Here is a 17,958-nt window from a genome sequence, read left to right as displayed (position 1 = left end):
GCTAAACTCATCCTAGGTTATAATCTAGGAATTGGAACTCAGTATATAATATTCCTATAGTTCCTCTTTTGCACTTCAGGAATTTCTCTGTAAACAACAGCATAAGAAAGTCAAAACACATTTTTATACTCAAACTAACATGGAACAAAGAAAGACATTCAGCCAGATATCTTTGTGACCAGAGTTGCTCCTTAAAACACCATCCCTAGAGAGAATCCATAGTTCTTCCAGATCACTCACTTAAGGCTTCTGTCAGTTCATCATGAAGTATAGAAAACTGACTGTTTTTCAAAAACACAAAATAAAAGATCTAGCAATGTAGAAGTCTATCTTGAGACTAGAATAATTGGAAATGAAAAAAAGTACCAAGAGAAGAGTCAGAGTCAGCCCTCTGCTTTTAGGCAGACAGATACTTATATCATCTAAGATAGATAATAGTAAGTCAACAACAGTCTTTTCTCTTGTTAAATCTCCCAACACAATGCTTCACTAGTTTTAGCATCACCCACACAAGTCCTTTCTTTTCCTACCAAAAGTCCTTATGTCAACGCAGTGTATGGAGCATCCCTTATGTGTTTAGTGCTGTCATTAGGGCTATAGGTGCAAATGCAAGAAAGCAAGTTAGCAAGGTCTCTTGTTTTCTTAGATAGCTATAAAATTCTTAGGTATTCCTCCTGTTGAGAAGTAGGTATATGTTCCTTAACTTTGAATCTGGGTTGGTTTGTAACTATGATAACTAACTGAGTATAAGACAAATGATATATGTGATTCCCAAGCATAGCTCAAAAAAGCTGACGTGGTTTTCACCTTGATCATAAGAATTCTGCATGTGGGGTCCTGAGTTGCCAGGTAAGAAGTTAAATTCCAAGAAACTGCAATGATGTAAGGAAGCTAAGCCATAGGTAGACGCTGGTTGCCAGCTTAACTAGTGCCCAGTTGACAGTTAAGAAGAGTATTAACCATGAGAGGGAGTTTCGACAGGGACAGTGAGCCTGGCTGAGCCTTTACATGACAGTAGCCCTAGCCAACATTTGGTTACAACTGAAAGAAAGGCTCCTAGTAAGATCTACCCAGCTGAGCTCTTCCCTAAACTACTGATAAAAATCAGAAGCAAAACAAAATGAATGTTGTTTTATATTAAAGAGTTTTGAGTGGATTTACTATGTAGAAATAGTAACAGAATTGTATCACCTGGAATTGGGGTATTTCCAGGACCAATAAGTCTCAGAGAGGCTATCATTGTAGTCTTGAAGGTGAGTAAAGTGAGCTGGAGGCTAGAAGATAAGAGACCTTGGTTGTGTATGATGGAAAGTTTAGGAAATCTTCACCTGAAAAAAATAGAGATGTCCTAATGAACTAATTGGTTTTACTAACTAAGGATATTTCTGGTCTGAATGTTGAAAGTGATATCCAATTTCTTTTAGCTGTACAGCATAAAATGAAGATTGAAGGATATAAACTAAAGTAGAGATTATTCAATTTTCAGGCAGGATAAACACAAATGAAAATAGGGTGGGATTTGCAGGGTTTAGAAATAAAATTATTTCCCATATCTGGTCTGTTACAGAAGAAATCTCTCAGAAGTAAGAAAAAATCTTGGAGCAAGATCAAATCCAGAAAAACATGCTCTCAAGATAAATATGAAGTCAAGTATGTTACTGTAAAGCCTTTCTTAAGATATTAGAAAAATTTAGGGTGATTTCTCATAGCTTTCAAGAAGGTATGAGAAATTTTTAGGATGTGCATCAAACCGACGTGATTCTGCAATCTGCATTTGGGGTAAAATTGGGGGTTCATAACCCACTTCAATCTAATGTATGAAGTATGATATGTCAAGAGCTTTGTAAAGTTGTGAACAACCAATAAAAATAAATAAAAAAAAATAAATAAAAAATAAATATTAAAAAAGTGTCTATTTTAAATAATACCTCTTTATGAATTTTAAGGTTGATTTTGAGATCAACTTTGCAGTTTTTGCATAGGGACATACCATTCAAGCAAAACTATTTTGAATATTTTAAGCAAAAAAAATGTATCATGTTATGATCTTATAACATCCTAAGTTATAGGTGAGGGGTTTTTGTTTATTGACTATAAAATAGAACCTTCTTTTTTAGAAACACATCCTTGTTGAATTCAGGCTAGGGAACAGTCAGATTTGAATTTGAAGGGAACAGGCCATGCATGATACAGTAGTGGCAGTTTTCAGAGGTAGGGGTATCTAGGAAATTAAGTTTTTTGGACTTGGCATTAGGAGGTACACATGCTCTCACTCCTGCCAGGGCTTCACTTCTGTGAGAATACCCTACACAGCATTAAAAATTATACTTGATACTGTGGAGAACTGTTGGAACTTGTATATCCACTTGCCCACCATGTACCAACAGGAAGGAGAAAAGTTCTCTGGAAATGTGTTAATACTGGAGTCTTTTGCAATAAGCCACATGACAAGGTGCTATTGAATAGTTTGGAAAATCAGGTTTAGGTAAAGCATGTTATTGCAAGAGCAGTGTATGGTAAGGCATTATTAGGGAAACTTTAGAACCTATGGGAGATCTGAATTCTCCTTGCTAGCAAAGCTTTATTCAAGAAGAAGGTAACAAAGAAAGGGAGGGAGGGAGGGGAAAGGGAGGGAGGGAGGAAGAGAGAGAAAGGAGGAAGGAGGGTTGGAGGGAGAGAGAGAGAAGAAGGAAAGAAGGAGAGAAGGAAAGAAGGAGACAGATTATTTCTTTAAAGAATCAAACAGAATGGCTGAATTGAACCAGAGGCTTAGAGGGTCTTGGGGAATTTGATAAAGCCTGATTAAGAGCCTGCCCAGCAAATCAGCTTCCTTGCGAGTAGAGTCCCCGAGAGTGGTTTTCAACCTCCAGATTCAACCTGAAACCCAGTAAGAATGGGAGCCCTAGTGTAAGACTGTGTCTACTGATTTTCTTTTAGTGTATGAGATCTGATCACAGAGAGAATCATTGTGACTATCCATGGGCAAACTACCTTTAGCCCAGTCATATGCCACACATTCAAGAAAAGGTTAGAGTTTCCGAGTAAAATAAAGTATTTGTCTTCCCCTCTTTTCAAATTTGGTTATAGAAAATATGAGTATTTTCTAGTAAATGACACTTGCTTGGGGATTCTTTCTTTAGCTATTGATGAGTTAAGATCAGAAAATAAGGAAATCCAAGGAGACTAGTCATCTTAGCAAGCAAAATTGCCCATAGACAATCTGGTTCTTTCTTTTTATAGGAGACAGATGCAGGGAGAGGCTGAAAAGAATAGAAGCTGATGTCCCTTCCCTGTGTGTAGGAATCATAAACCCAGAAGTTCAGAAAGTTGGAAAGATGACTGCACCCCTGGTGAGAATTTAAGTTTCTAAGCCCTATATTCTCTCATGTTAGGATCCTCAAGCTAGGGACAACAGTATAGCCCCCACACCTGGAGCCCACATATCAAAAGAGATGTCTACTGATGTGAGAGACTGCTATGGTTTGAATATGGTTTGCCCTCCAAAGGCTGATGTGCTAGAAGCTTGGTCCCCTGTCATGGTACTGAGAGGTCACAGGGATACCACACTTAGAAGGGATTAATGCTCATCTGCACAAAGTAGATTCAGTCCTGTGGAACTGGATTAGTTACCTTGAGCATAGGTCATCATAAGACCACCTTACCTTATTGGCCTCTTGTGTTCTTACCCAAACTCTCACCATTTGATGTCATTTATCATATAATGATGCATGAGATCCTCACTCAATGTGGCTGCCCAAGCTTGGACTTTATAGCCTCCAAAACTATAAGACAAAATAAACCTATTTTCCTTATAAAGTACCTAGTTTGGGGTATTTTGTTATCGCAATGTGAAGCATACTAAAACAGACAGCCTGCCTGAGTAGGCTGGGCCAGTGGCAGTATTGGTATGGGTAAACTAGTCCTTTATAGGTATGGGTAAGAAAAATTTTCAGCATACAGTATCTGACAGGGCAGAACTAAGAAAAACAAATCTCTCAGAAGCCAATCCAAATCCTCAAGGAGAACAATGATCTGTGTGGGCTCAGAGAAAGAGGTTGAGGCACGGAAACTACCATGTGGCCTTTGCACCCACAGCTCAGGAAGAGGATTTTTATGGAACATGAGTAATTGGCTGTATATTCCCCTCTCAGGAGGCTGTATTTGATCCAAGATAGTAATTCTTCTAGTTGACTGTAATGTTGGATGCTGAGGTCTCACAGCTACATCCTATTTCAGAAATTGCCCTTAGTAGGAAGAAGCTGCCTCACCAAAACCATGTCTCCTTCCTGGGTTCCATAGCAAGTAATGCATGAAGCAAAGCTTTGTTTCTCTTGCCTCGGCATCTCTAAAGGGGTCTCCACTTTCAGAGATTCCCAAAGGATTGACTGAGGCTGCTCCTGTGATTACATCTCAGGTCAGCTTCCTTTCTCATGTGTCCAGGATGAGCAGAAATCCCCTCAACAAATTAAATACTTTGGCATTAACTTGATGTAAAAACACTTTGCTAGATGCTAAGAAAATTAAAATTATGACTTAGTCTTCAAGGACATTTTAACTTATAGAATCAATAAATGACTCCAAAATATAATACAAGGCTATGCCCCACTGAAGCACAAGGTGCTAAGACCTTCCCTGATAAAGACTATGAACCTACTTTGTGCTTTGTGCCACAAATAGAAAGACCAGTAATACGTGGGATCTGCCATTAAGGAGTTAGTATATTCAGGAAAGGAAACATCTCTTCTTGACCCAAGTTGCTCTGTGAAGATTGGATTCATTTATTTACTTAAGTTCACACTTAACTTCCAAAAGGAATTTGAGGTAGATAATAACAAGTAATTAGGTATTTCATGAAGGATTAGAATGGCATGGTGTGTGTGGGGGGGTGCAAATTCCAGGTTGAAGTAATAACAGGAAGGCAGTTTCTCGTAATAGTTTCTGATAGAATCTTTCAAAGTGGAACAGGAGAAGAATATTTCACAGGCAGATGGAGTCCAAGAAGAGGAAGATGCCTTCTGTATTCTCACAGAAGATGTGAGGGATATCTCTGAGTCTCTCATAAAGGTACTGATCCCGTTCATGAGTGTTCTGCCTTCAAGTCTTAATCACCTCCAAAGAACCCCTCTCCAGACATCTCACTGGGGATTAGGTTTCAACATAGGAACTCCCAGGAACATAAGCATCCAGTCTGTAGCAACAGCAAATGAGGTATGGCAGTAGGGACCTGACCATGAAATGTATTGGTCCTATGGTATATACTGTCACTCAGAAGTTTCCTGCCTAAAAAAGTGATGGAATAATTTTTTGAAGGTATACAGAGGTGGCGTCTTGGAAATTATACCCTTTGAGAATATGGAATCATCCTCCAAGATAAAGATTCCACCCTAAGTCATCAACCATTATGTGATGCTGAGTTGCCCAGTATGGATAATATGGCATTTGAGAACTATGGGTTACAAGGAGTAACCCATTTGGGAGAGTTGTCTTTCCCACCATTACAACTCCAGGTTCTATAGGTCCAATTATCATGCTTCCCAGAGGGAGGACGCTTCCATAAAAGTCCTATTAAATTTCAGCTCTAACTGCCCTGTGGTTAGATTCTTTGTGTCAGGGATTCAGGACTCACTGTCTTGGTTATTGGCTCTGATCATCAGGAGGAGGTTGGGATACTGTCACATAATAGTACTAAGGAAAATGTACTTGTACCCATGTGATCTTTTAGAAATGGGGAGAAGGGTTCTTGTATTCCCCTAACCAATTTTGATGATAAATGGACATATGCAGAAGCCACATCCTCAGAAACTCATGGTAGATAGAGACTGATTAGGGGATGATGGTCTAGGTCATCTTACCAGATAAGCAAAAAAATAAAATAAAATAAAAATGGGTAGTCAAGGATGAGGGGAATCTAATAGACGAGTGGGACAATAGATATCAGCGCAACCTGGAGAATGGCTACAGAGGTAAGGGTGGAGTGAGGAGGAGCAGAAAGTGAGAAGGAGCTAATGCTATAATTTCTCCTACTGACTTCTTCTTAAACCTTTCCCAGAACAGGAGAGCTTTTACGATGTTGTTCCTTTGTGGAGATAATACACTATGAGAGGCAAGTGGTGTGTGGCACAAAGGTGGAACGAATTAGGTACATTTGGACACCACCCAGGTTCCCCTTCATGATCAAACCATGCTCCAAATGCCAGGCATATTGGCTCTGACAACTCATAGCTCCCTCAATCTGATAACTGCTCTCAACTAAAGGAGGCTACCTTATCCAAATCTATGTCCTGATTCTTAGGGGCAACCACTATCCAAAGATTAATTGATTTTGAGGTACATTCCTCAGTGTGGGGCATCTTTGTAGGACCATCTCAGCCTTGAGAGATGTCTGTGGCATTGGTTGAAGCTGTTGTTTCAACCAACCATATCTTTCTGCTTCTGCCTCTATCCTGGCTTGTTTACCTTGCTCTTTCACAGAGCACTTTTTACTACTTTCAAGAGCACTTCTTATAAACCTCCTGTGTGCAAACCTCAGAAAAAATTTACCTGTGACAAGAGGATATATTTATAAAGCCAAACCTCTAAGACGAACAGAACCAGAAGCCTCTTTTATACTAATAACCTCTGAATGGAATTGTATTTATAATGCTGAGTGTACAGATAGGTATATTATGTCTAAAATAAGGAGAAGAATTTGGAATTCACAGGAAGAAGTTTCATGACAAGGGACTAAAGACCATATGAGAGAATGAAAGAGTTGAGGAAGTATAGTAAATATGTGGAAAGAAGGGAAATTTCTTATTGAAGCCAGTGAGGGACAGTCTTTCATTCAGGTTGACATGGAAGGAAGGAGGTGAACATGTGTAAAAGTGAGAGTCACATACATAGGACCAGTTCCTCATCTTCACCTTCTTGGCAATTGGCATGAAAAGACCTTGGCCTTTGATAGGTCCTTGAAATTTGAATGTTGAGATGCAGACAACTCCATGACAGATATGTAAATTACAAAATATGTTTGTTGTACCAAGTTGTATTCTTTTAGAGCTAAATTTGTCCTTACATGGGATCTTTTCCTTTCTAAATGAATTGTTTACTTTTTAATTAGTTGCTATGGGTTATTGTGATTTATCAGCATCTTTGGTATAAACCTATGTCTTTATCATAAAGTCATCTTTGACTTTATTTCCTCTTTTTTTTAAAAAAAGAACTTCTGACCTTCTTTTTTTAATATTTATTTATTTTTTTCTTAGTTCTCAGCAGACACAACATCTTTGTTTGTATGTGGTGCTGAGGATCGAACCCGGGCTGCACGCATGCCAGGCAAGCGCGCTACCGCTTGAGCCACATCCCCAGCCCTTTATTTTCTCTTAATAGCTACATTTAATACATCTGGAAATCTCATTATTATACACTCAAGATATATTCAGAATTCAGGAATCTCCTTAAAAGGAATATGAGACCGGCCATAAATATGAATCTACATAAGAAAATGAAGAGCATTGTATTATGGGTTTGGAGAGAAGGTGTCACCCAAAGGTTCTTGTTAATGCAGAAATATTTGAAAGTGAAATAATTAGATTATGAGGGCTATTACCCAATCTGTTCATCCTAGTTTGGAGAGACTGGGTGAGAACTGTAGGAGGGTGGGTCACTGGAGGTATGCCCTAGAAAGGCACATCTTCTCTGTGACTCCTTCCTTCTCCTTTTCTCTTTGCTTTCTGACCCACCATGAACTGATCAGCTTTCAGAGTCCTTCCCCCATGATGTTCTGCCTTACTTTTTAGGTCACAGCAATAGAGTCAGCTGTCTGTGAGCTCCAAATAAACTTTTCCTTCTCTAGGTTGTTCACAGTGACACAAAAGCTATCTAAAACACATTGGAAATAAAATAAATCAAGGCAATATTAAGTCTTCTTACTTTAATTGAGCTAAAAGATAACTAACTGACTAAAGAAAAAACAATAGTGATATATTATAGATTTTTCACAATGTAAAATTAAGATATATGACAACAATTACACCAAAGATAGGAGAAACAGGTCGGGTATGTACTATTTTAAAGAATTTATACTTCAAATGAAATGGTATAATACTATTTTGATGTATGTCTGATTAAGCAGGTATATTTTAAAAATCTGTAGAAACCACTAAACTATTTTATAGAGAGGCATAACAAATAAGTCCATAGTAGAAATAGAGTTTTAAAAGGTACTCAGTGAATCCAAAAGAAGGGGAAAATTAATGAAAAAGAAAAAAGAAACAAAGAACAGAAGGAACATTAGAAATCAGCAAGATAATAGCTATAAATAAAACCATAAAATAATCATATTAAATTAAACAGTATAAACCTATTATTTACAAGATGCATATTGCCAAATTGGATGCAAAAGCAAGATCAACTATCTGCTATCTATAAGAAACCCATTTTAGGTATAAGACATAGAACTACCATTGTATTACTAATTAAAAGAAGCTGGCGTAGCTGTATTAATAGCTGATGAAGTAGAGTATAGAATGATAAAATTTACCAAGGCTAAAGAGGTACATTACTTAATGATAAAAGGAGTCAATTCTCAAAGAAGACATTATAATACTTCATAAGTATATATCACACAATAGAATATCAAGAATACATAAAGCAAAAATTGATAAGAAATAAAAAAATGAATCATTATTATGGTTGGAGAATTCAACACTCTCCTCAGAGTAATTAATAGGACAAAGAGAAATTTCATATTTACCAACTTGACTTAGCTAGTATCTATAGAACATTCCACCAAACAACTGTACACATTTTTCCAAGTAACTATCATTTTCTTCTGAGTCATAGAACAAAATTTTAATACATTTATTTATTTCAAGGAACTGAATAACATAAAACATGTTTCAAACTTTAATTCAACTAAAAATCAATAACATAAAAATATTTAGAAAAATCTACAAAATAGGGCTGGGAGTGTAGCTCAGTGGTAAAGCACTTGTCTGGCATGTGAGAAGACCTGGGTTTGATTCTCAGCACTAAATAAAATAAAAAGGAAAATCTTTAAAAACCCTAAATACTAGAAGATAAAACTGATTATTTCTAAATAACCCATTAGTCAAAAGAGAAAATCATAAAGGAGATTATAATTTATATTGAATTGAATAAAAATAAAACATACATCAATTAGTGGGATGAAGCTAAAGCAGCCTTGAGGATAATATATAGCATTACATTTTTTATGATAAAATATATTCAGATTTTAGTTCATTCCATTTATAAACCATCATTCTTCCTCACTCAGGTTATTGAAAGACCTCCTAACTCTTTCCCTTGCTTGTACCCATGCCCACAGTAGTCTTAATACACTGGCTAGAGTGATTCACTTTAAATTTCAACTTATCATTCCCATTATCCTAATTCTATTCTATGTCAAGAGCACTAATTATTTTCTAATGTACTATGTTTTTCTTTACCTTGGTATCAGACTACTGAATGTCACCCCTTGCTCTTTCCCTTACTAACTGTGCAATTTTCAGCACATAATTTAACACACTGAATCTCTATATCCTATATAAAATTGGTATATGGTATACTGACATCATTGGTTCTTTGTGTGCACAAAAAGAGGTGATACATGCTCAAGACTTAGCAGAGTATTTGAGATCTAGTAAGCCTTCAAATGACAATTGTTACTGCTCATAAAATTTTTTGAAATTCTGTTTTAAAAACAGTTATTTATTTGCATTTCTCTGACTGCTAGAGATGGTGAGCATTTTTTCATGTACTTGTTGATTGATTGTATATCCTCCTCTGAGAAGTGTCTGTTCAGGTCCTTGGCCCATTTGTTGATTGGGTTATTTGTTATCTTATTGTCTAATTTTTTGAGTTCTTTGTATACTCTGGATATTAGGGCTCTATCTGAAGTGTGAGGCGTAAAAATTTGTTCCCAGGATGTAGGCTCCCTATTTACCTCTCTTATTGTTTCTTTTGCTGAGAAAAAACTTTTAAGTTTAATTAAGTCCCATTTGTTGATTCTAGTTGTTAACTCTTGTGCTATGGGTGTCCTATTAAGGAATTTGGAGCCCGACCCCACAATCTGTAGATCGGAGCCAACTTTTTCTTCTATCAGACTCAGAGTTTCTGATTTGATATCAAGCTCCTTGATCCATTTTGAGTTAACTTTTGTGCATGGCGAGAGAAAGGGATTCAGTTTCATTTTGTTGCATATGGATTTCCAGTTTTCCCAACACCATTTGTTGAAGATGCTATCCTTCCTCCATTGCATGCTTATAGCCCCTTTATGCAAATCAAAACCACCCTAAGATACCATCTCACTCCAGTAAAATTGGCAGCCACTATGAAGTCAAACAACAACAAGTGCTGGCGAGGATGTGGAGAAAAGGGTACACTTGTACATTGCTGGTGGGACTGCAAATTGGTGCGGCCAATTTGGAAAGCAGTTTGGAGATTCCTGGGAAAGCTGGGAATGGAACCACCATTTGACCCTGCTATTGCCCTTCTTGGACTATTCCCTGAAGACCTTAAAAGAGCATGCTACAGGGATACTGCCATATCGATGTTCATAGCAGCACAATTCACAATAGCTAGACTGTGGAACCAACCCAGATGCCCTTCAATAGATGAATGGATAAAAAAAATGTGGCATCTATACCCAATGGAGTACTATGCAGCAATAAAAAATGACAAAATCATAGAATTTGCAGGGAAATGGATGGCACTAGAGCAGATTATGCTTAGTGAAGCTAGCCAATCCCTAAAAAACAAATACCAAATGTCTTCTTTGATATAATGAGAGCAACTATGAACAGAGCAGGGAGGAAGAGCAGGAAGAAAAGATTAACATTAAACAGAGACATGAGATGGGAGGGAAAGGGAGAGAAAAGGGAAATTGCATGGAAATGAAGGGAGACCCTCATTGCTAAACAAAATTACATATAAGAGGTTGTGAGGGTAATGGGAAAATAAACAAAGAGAGAAATGAATTACAGTAGATGGGGTAGAGAGAGAAGTTGGGAGGGGAGGGGAGGGGGGATAGTAGGGGATAGGAAAGGTAGCAGAATACAACAATTACTAATAGGGCATTATGTAAAATTGTGGATGTGTAACCGACGTGATTCTGCAATCTGCATTTGGGGTAAAATTGGGGGTTCATAACCCACTTCAATCTAATGTATGAAATATGATATGTCAAGAGCTTTGTAATGTTGTGAACAACCAATAAAAAATTTTTTAAAAAAACAGTTATTTAAAACTCAAATAGTTTCCCTTTGCAATTACTCATATTAAATTTCTAGTCTGGACGACAGAATTCTATATTTAGAGGATCCAAAAAATTCCACCAAAAACCTCTAGAACTAATAAATGAATTCATCAAAGTAACAGGATATAAAATCAACACCCATAAATCAAATGCATGTCTGTACATCAGTGACAAATCCTCCAAAAGAGAAACTAGGAAAACTACCCTATTTACAATAGCTTCAAAATAAAATAAAATAAAATACTTTGGAATCAACAAAAGAGGTGAAAGACCTCTAAAAGGAGAATTATAGAATTCTAAAGAAAAAAAAATTAAAGAAGATCTTAGAAGATGGAAAGATCTCCCTTACTCTTGGATAGGCAGAATTAATATTGTCAAAATGACCATGCTACCAAAAATATTATACAGATTTAATGTAATTCCAAACAAAATCCCAATGACATTCCTCATAGAAACAGAAAAAGCAATAATGAAATTCATCTGGAAAATAAAAGACCCAGAATAGCAAAAGCAATTCTTAGCAGAAGAGTGAAGCAAGTGGCATCACTATACGAGAACTTAAACTATACTACAGAGCAATAGTAACAAAAACAGCATGGTATTGGCACCAAGATAGATTAGTAGACCAATGGTACAGAATAGAGGACACAGAAATAAACCCACATAAATATATTTTTCTCCTACTACACAAAGGTGCCAAAAACATATATTGGATAAAAAATATCCTCTTCAATAAATGGTGCTGGGAAAACTGGAAATCCATATGCAGCAAAATTAAATTAAGCCCTTATCTCTCACCATGCACAAAACTCAACTCAAAGTGGAGCAAAGACCTAGGAATTAGATCAGAGACCCTGCATCTCGTAGAAGAAAAAGTAGGCCCAAATATTTATCATGTAGAATTAGGCCCCTTCTTCTTAAGCAAGGCTCCTATAGTGCAAGAAATAAAATCAAGAATCAATAAATGGAATTAATTCAAACTGAAAAGCTTCTTCTGAGCAAAACAAACAAGCAATGAGGTAAAGAAAGAACCTATAGAATGGGAGAAAATTTTTATCACAGGCACATCAGATAGAGCACTAATCTCCAGGATCTAAAGAACTAAAAAAAAAAAAAAAACACCAAAAAAGCAAATAACCCAATCAATAAATGGGCTAAGGAACTGAACAGACACTTCTCAGATGATGATATATAATTGATTAACAAATATATGAAAAAAATATTCAACATCTCTAGCAATTAGAGAATTGCAAATCAAAACTATTTCATCTCATTCCAGTCAGAATGGCAATTATTAAGAATACAAGCAACAATAAGTGTTGGTGAGGATGAATTGGTGAAACCAATCTGGAAAGCAGTATGGAGATTCCTTAGAAAAAACTTGGAATGAAACCACGATTTGACTCAGATATTCCACTCTTTGGTTTATACTCAAAGGACTTAAAAACATCATACTACAGGGACACTGTCACATCAATGTTTATAGCAGCACAATCCACAATAGCTAAATTATGGAACCTACCTAGATGCTCTTCAATAGATGAATGGGTAAAGAAACTATGATATATATATATATATATATATATATATATATATACACACAATGTATTATTACTCAGCATTAAAGAGAATAAAATTACAACATTTGCAGGTAAATGGATGGAGTTGGAGAATATCATGTTAAGTGAAGTAAGCCAATCCCCAAAAAGCAAAGGCTGATAGTGGAGAATGGGATAGACAGCAGAATACATCAGTCACTAGAAAGGCAATATGTAAATCAATGGAAATGTAACTGATGTGATACAGCAATCTGTATACGGGGTAAAAATGGGATTTCATAACCCACTTGAATCAAACTGTGAAATATGGTATATTAAGAACTATGTAATGTTTTGAACAACCAACAATAAAAAAAAAAGCAAAGGCTGAATGTTTTCTCTGATAAGTGGATGCTGATCCATAATGGGGGTGGTAGGGGAGCATGGGAGGAATAGAGGAACTTTAGATATGGCAAAGGGGAGGGAGGGTAAGGGAGGGGGCATGGGGGTAGGAAAAATGGTAGAATGAGATGGACATCATTATCCCTAAGTACATGTATGGAGACACAAATGGTGGGACTCTACTTTGTGTACAACCAGAGAAATGAAAAATGCTGCTCCATATGTGTACTATGAATTGAAATGTATTCTGCAGTCATGTATAACAAATTTTTTAAAAAACACTATTAAAATAATAATAACATTTCCAGACTGTATGATATAATATGCACAAGTAAATAAATATAAATAAATTACATTATATACCTAGATTGACTGTATAAAATTATCCTAATAGAAGAGAACTTAATTCTCATGGGAAACTTGTTCACTTACTTATTTACTCAATAATTCATCAGTAGTTTCATTTTGCCAGTTAATACATATATATCAGTAGTAATTTTCTTCAGGAAAATATGTTTGGAATTATGCTCACACAAAGGCACTAGCTGTGAAACCAAGACATCCCCCACAACAGAGCTCACCTCCTATCAGTAGCCATATAGATCTCCTCACCTCCCACCATTGGACATAGTTTCATGGCTTTCAAAGGCCCATACCCAGGGATATTTCTCAAATTCAAGCAGGACTCTCCTACTTGTTTCCTCTAACAATGTTTTCACTGCTACCAATTTTCTCCCTACCTCTGTCTTGACTCACATAGGAAAATTCAGCCTCAGTTTCTCTCCAATGTCAAACATCTTCAACGGAAACTCTACATCATTGTCATTAATAACACATGCTCATAGTATTTTAATAGCTATATGTCAAAAGACAAGGGCCGATAATGACAACAGAAGATAAAACCACAAATTTCACCTAACCCAAACCTTAAAAAACCCTAAAAGTTAAATAATAACAGGCCTTTTGAAGGGACCTGGGTCCTGAAGTTCACAGTTCTTCCTTGATTTTAACCACAGCTATATCCTTTTCTTGAGATTTCTCCACAAGTGTCCATATTAAGGTTTGCCCACAAAATGGTTAGTTATCAAACCTACCAAAAAATAATTGACTTAGAGACACATTTAGTTTTTGATATCTTTAAAGGGGCCAAACAGGCAAGTTTTTCACTGGCCTCAATTTCCAGACAATAGTAACCAACACACTATTTAAGTCAGCCTCAGAAAATGGAATGCCATTAGCAAGTGTGTGTTTTTCAGTGTGGGAAGGGATTTTGCTTATACAACCAGTTGAAACACTATTGGAATGCTTTTGTGACACCATCCATACCTCCTAATCTCCCAATCACCCTGTGGCTTTCAGTCTAAAACACAGAACACTTTCTTCTTTCAGATCTTGAAAATGTAATTCAAAATCACTTCACATCCTCCGTGAAGAAGTTAAACAAATCTGTGCACAGCCATTCATTATCTCTCAATTAATTACAATCTTTGGAACACATTGTGCATGAGAATTTAAACCATCAAATTTGCCTTCTGGCATGCTTTTCTTTAATGAATTAGTGTGTCTCAAAAGTATACCATAAAAATAATGACACTGAATTCTAAACAAAGCAGATGCTTTTCTTTCAATAGTTCTCTTCAAGATAGGAGATACAATTTTACATCCATAATTTCATCACAGGCTGCATTTCAAAACACTATTTGAAAAAAGAACTGGCATTCTTTGTCCTAAAGATGATGAAACCTAGGCTATGTTGTTGAGGAACATATATTTTGTAACTGATAGTGGGCCCTAATTAAGAAAAAATGCACAGAAACTTGGATGATGGCCAGATATAAAGGATGAATTATTTGCACTTATTAAAGTTTTGCCTTTCAAAGCACTTCTTTGGAAATGAAAGGCACACCCTTCTGATTTAGTTCCCTTTTATTATCTGCTACTCATCTTGTTATTAATAACATGTGACAAGTGTTATATTTCCGTAGATCTATGGACAAAATCAACAGATAAGATTCAGTCACCCGAGGTCCATTGACTGTGTGTGAAAACCTCAGTGATGGTCTTCTATGAGTAGTAAACAGGAGACATGGCTTCTGTCCTTAAAGCGTTTGTAAGTAAATAAGGAAGAAGAGACCTGAGACCAGTAACTATGTTGTAAGGAAGAAAGGTGGCCTTAAACATTCATTTCATTCAATGTAGAAAACAGAAACACAATCCTAGATGACATTCAAGAGAAACACTTAAAAAGGTACTCTTTGGTCTTCTTCACTGTCATTTTACTTTACTTTTTTTTTTCCATTTTCTGCACCCCTCCCCCACCAGGGCAACCTCCTACAAATAAATACACATTCAAAGCCTGAAGATTAGCTGTTCTGATGGCATATGCTTCGGAATTTACACAGCGACCTTGTCTGTGGCTCTTCCCAAGCTAAGAATAAAATAAATTGTAGTATCTCAGATATAAATCTCATGCCTTATTCCTCTCAAAGTGTTGTGTATATTTGGTATCATTTCATCGTAACAATAGGACATGAGTAGAGATTGGTTTGTTTATTAGAAGAGGAAACTGAAACACACAGAGGCTGTTAACCAACATTTCAGATGTCCCATTAGTCATGAGGCTGGTATTAGAATCTGGTTTAAAAAAAAAAAAACAAAAAAAACACCACTCTGTCCAAAAGAATTCGGCTTTATTGATAGGTTATAATTATAATTAATAATTCCTAGTTTTACTAGAACAGCTAATCTCACCACACACATGACATTCCCTCACACTACCTTAGCAGAATTAGCAAAATGATCCAAGAGTTAGAAGTCACATAGCATCAGGAGACAGTCACTGCTTTACCTCTTCTGAGTTTCAACTACTGCAAGGTAAGCATGTAGTGAGAAGGAAAGATAGAGGAGAAGCCAGTGGTATATACAATTGGATTCAAAGCCCAGGATTTCAATTTCAGTTCTACTTTTCTTACATCTGTGTGTGTGTGTGTGTGTGTGTGTGTGTGTGTGCGCGCGCGCGCGCGCTGTAGTGGGGAATGAACTCAGGGCCTCATGCATGCTATGCAAATGCACCTTTCGCAGCCATTAAGTTTTCTTATATTTTTTTTTTGGGGGGGGGGGGTCCCAGAGAGAACACAAATCTAAATTTATGACACTTTCTCTCAAAGAACATCTTTTTCTCCTAATTTGAGCCCCACCCTCATTCAGATCCCATTTCTCTTTTCTCTCATTCTTCTCAGATATTAAGTTATTTGAAGCTTCATTATAATGCAGACCTTTATAAAATAAGTTTGGGGGAGGAAGGATGATGAGAGGACAGAAATTTAAATGCTACAGCACAAGCTGCCCTTTTAAGACTTTATTTACTTTTCACATCCTATGTTCACTTCTGACTGTGAAGGGCAACAATTTCCTTGGTATATCAATCAACCAAAACAATACATCAAAGCTCTAACCATGTTCCAGGAACTGTCTAGCACATCATCTCCTTAATGTCTAGAGAAAATAATCATGGACATTTTCCCACACGCTATACAGAAGTCCTTCTTCTTTGATACATTACTCTAATCTTTTTAGTCCTACTTTTTCTTAAGAGGATATTTTAGTTAAGGAAATAAAATGGAAAAAATACATTTCAATAGGCTTGTGTATTCATAAAATATAAGAATTCACAAAATTAGTCATAAAGCAGACAAATATTAGCTAGGTTGCTACCTTTTATGGCTTTATACAACAGCCATTTTTTGCAGAGTTATCCTAAAGAAAAATAGTGGAAAAGACCCTAAATGCTCAGTAAGCATCAACTGAATACACATATTCAAAACAAGAACTGGTGAAAGGGTATTTGTTCTTGTAGAATTCCAAGTTCTAGTCAATTACATTAAAAACACCAAAGATTTCACAATGAAGAAATTCTTATTCAGCATCTGTTTTCACTGAGGAAAAAATACCCAGATAACAAATACAGCAAGTAACAGCCTCATGCCACATTTGGCTTTAAAGTTAAGAAATTTTAGTTGACTTCAAGTTAAGCTTATTCCTTTTATAGACCTCACTATAGCCGGTGATTCTTCATTCCCCTGCATGCAGAGGTTACCAAAATTCTACATTAAGCAGCAAAAAAAGGGTCGAAATTTAGAGTGACTGTTTCTGGTTCATGTAATTTTCATTCCATAATTTCAAGCAAATATGTGTGTGTGTGTGTGTGTGTGTGTGTGTGTGTGTGTGTACAATTTCCCTGAAGGAGAAATAAAGCTGTCTTAGGTATTATAAAGGGACCTACAGTTCCTAAATTATTTTGTTCTTATTCTTTTGTAATATTCTTCTAACATGTGGAGTCGTTTCACTTTGAAAACTCTGGTCTTCGGGGGACATAAACAACATTGGCAGTTATCTGTGAAATGTTTCCAGGAGTCCACTTTTCTCTCCTTAAAGCAGTCTGCTTTCAGGATTCAGAAGGGGCAAATTCGGGATCCCCATATCCCTAAGTGTCACTCTTCTATCACCTCTTGCTAAGCTTTCTTCTAGTTTTCACTTAGATAGTTTGGAAACAGATATGTACTTTAAGAAGAAAAGGGTGAGGAGCAAAGATGAAGTAGTTGAGAATACAGTATTTGGGCATAGTACATGCCAGTTCCTTCCTCTTACAAAGAATGTACTAACGATAGTCCCATTATCAGTTTCCTTAGATTAACATGTTCTATTATAATCATCCACAGCGCAAGAGCAGGGTTTATGGGGTTCTATTAATTCAGTCCTTAA

Source organism: Spermophilus citellus, assembly GCF_964194105.1.
Source record: "Spermophilus citellus genome assembly, chromosome: 11".
Taxonomy (NCBI): Eukaryota; Metazoa; Chordata; class Mammalia; order Rodentia; family Sciuridae; genus Spermophilus; species Spermophilus citellus.
This window is presented reverse-complemented; position numbering follows the sequence as displayed.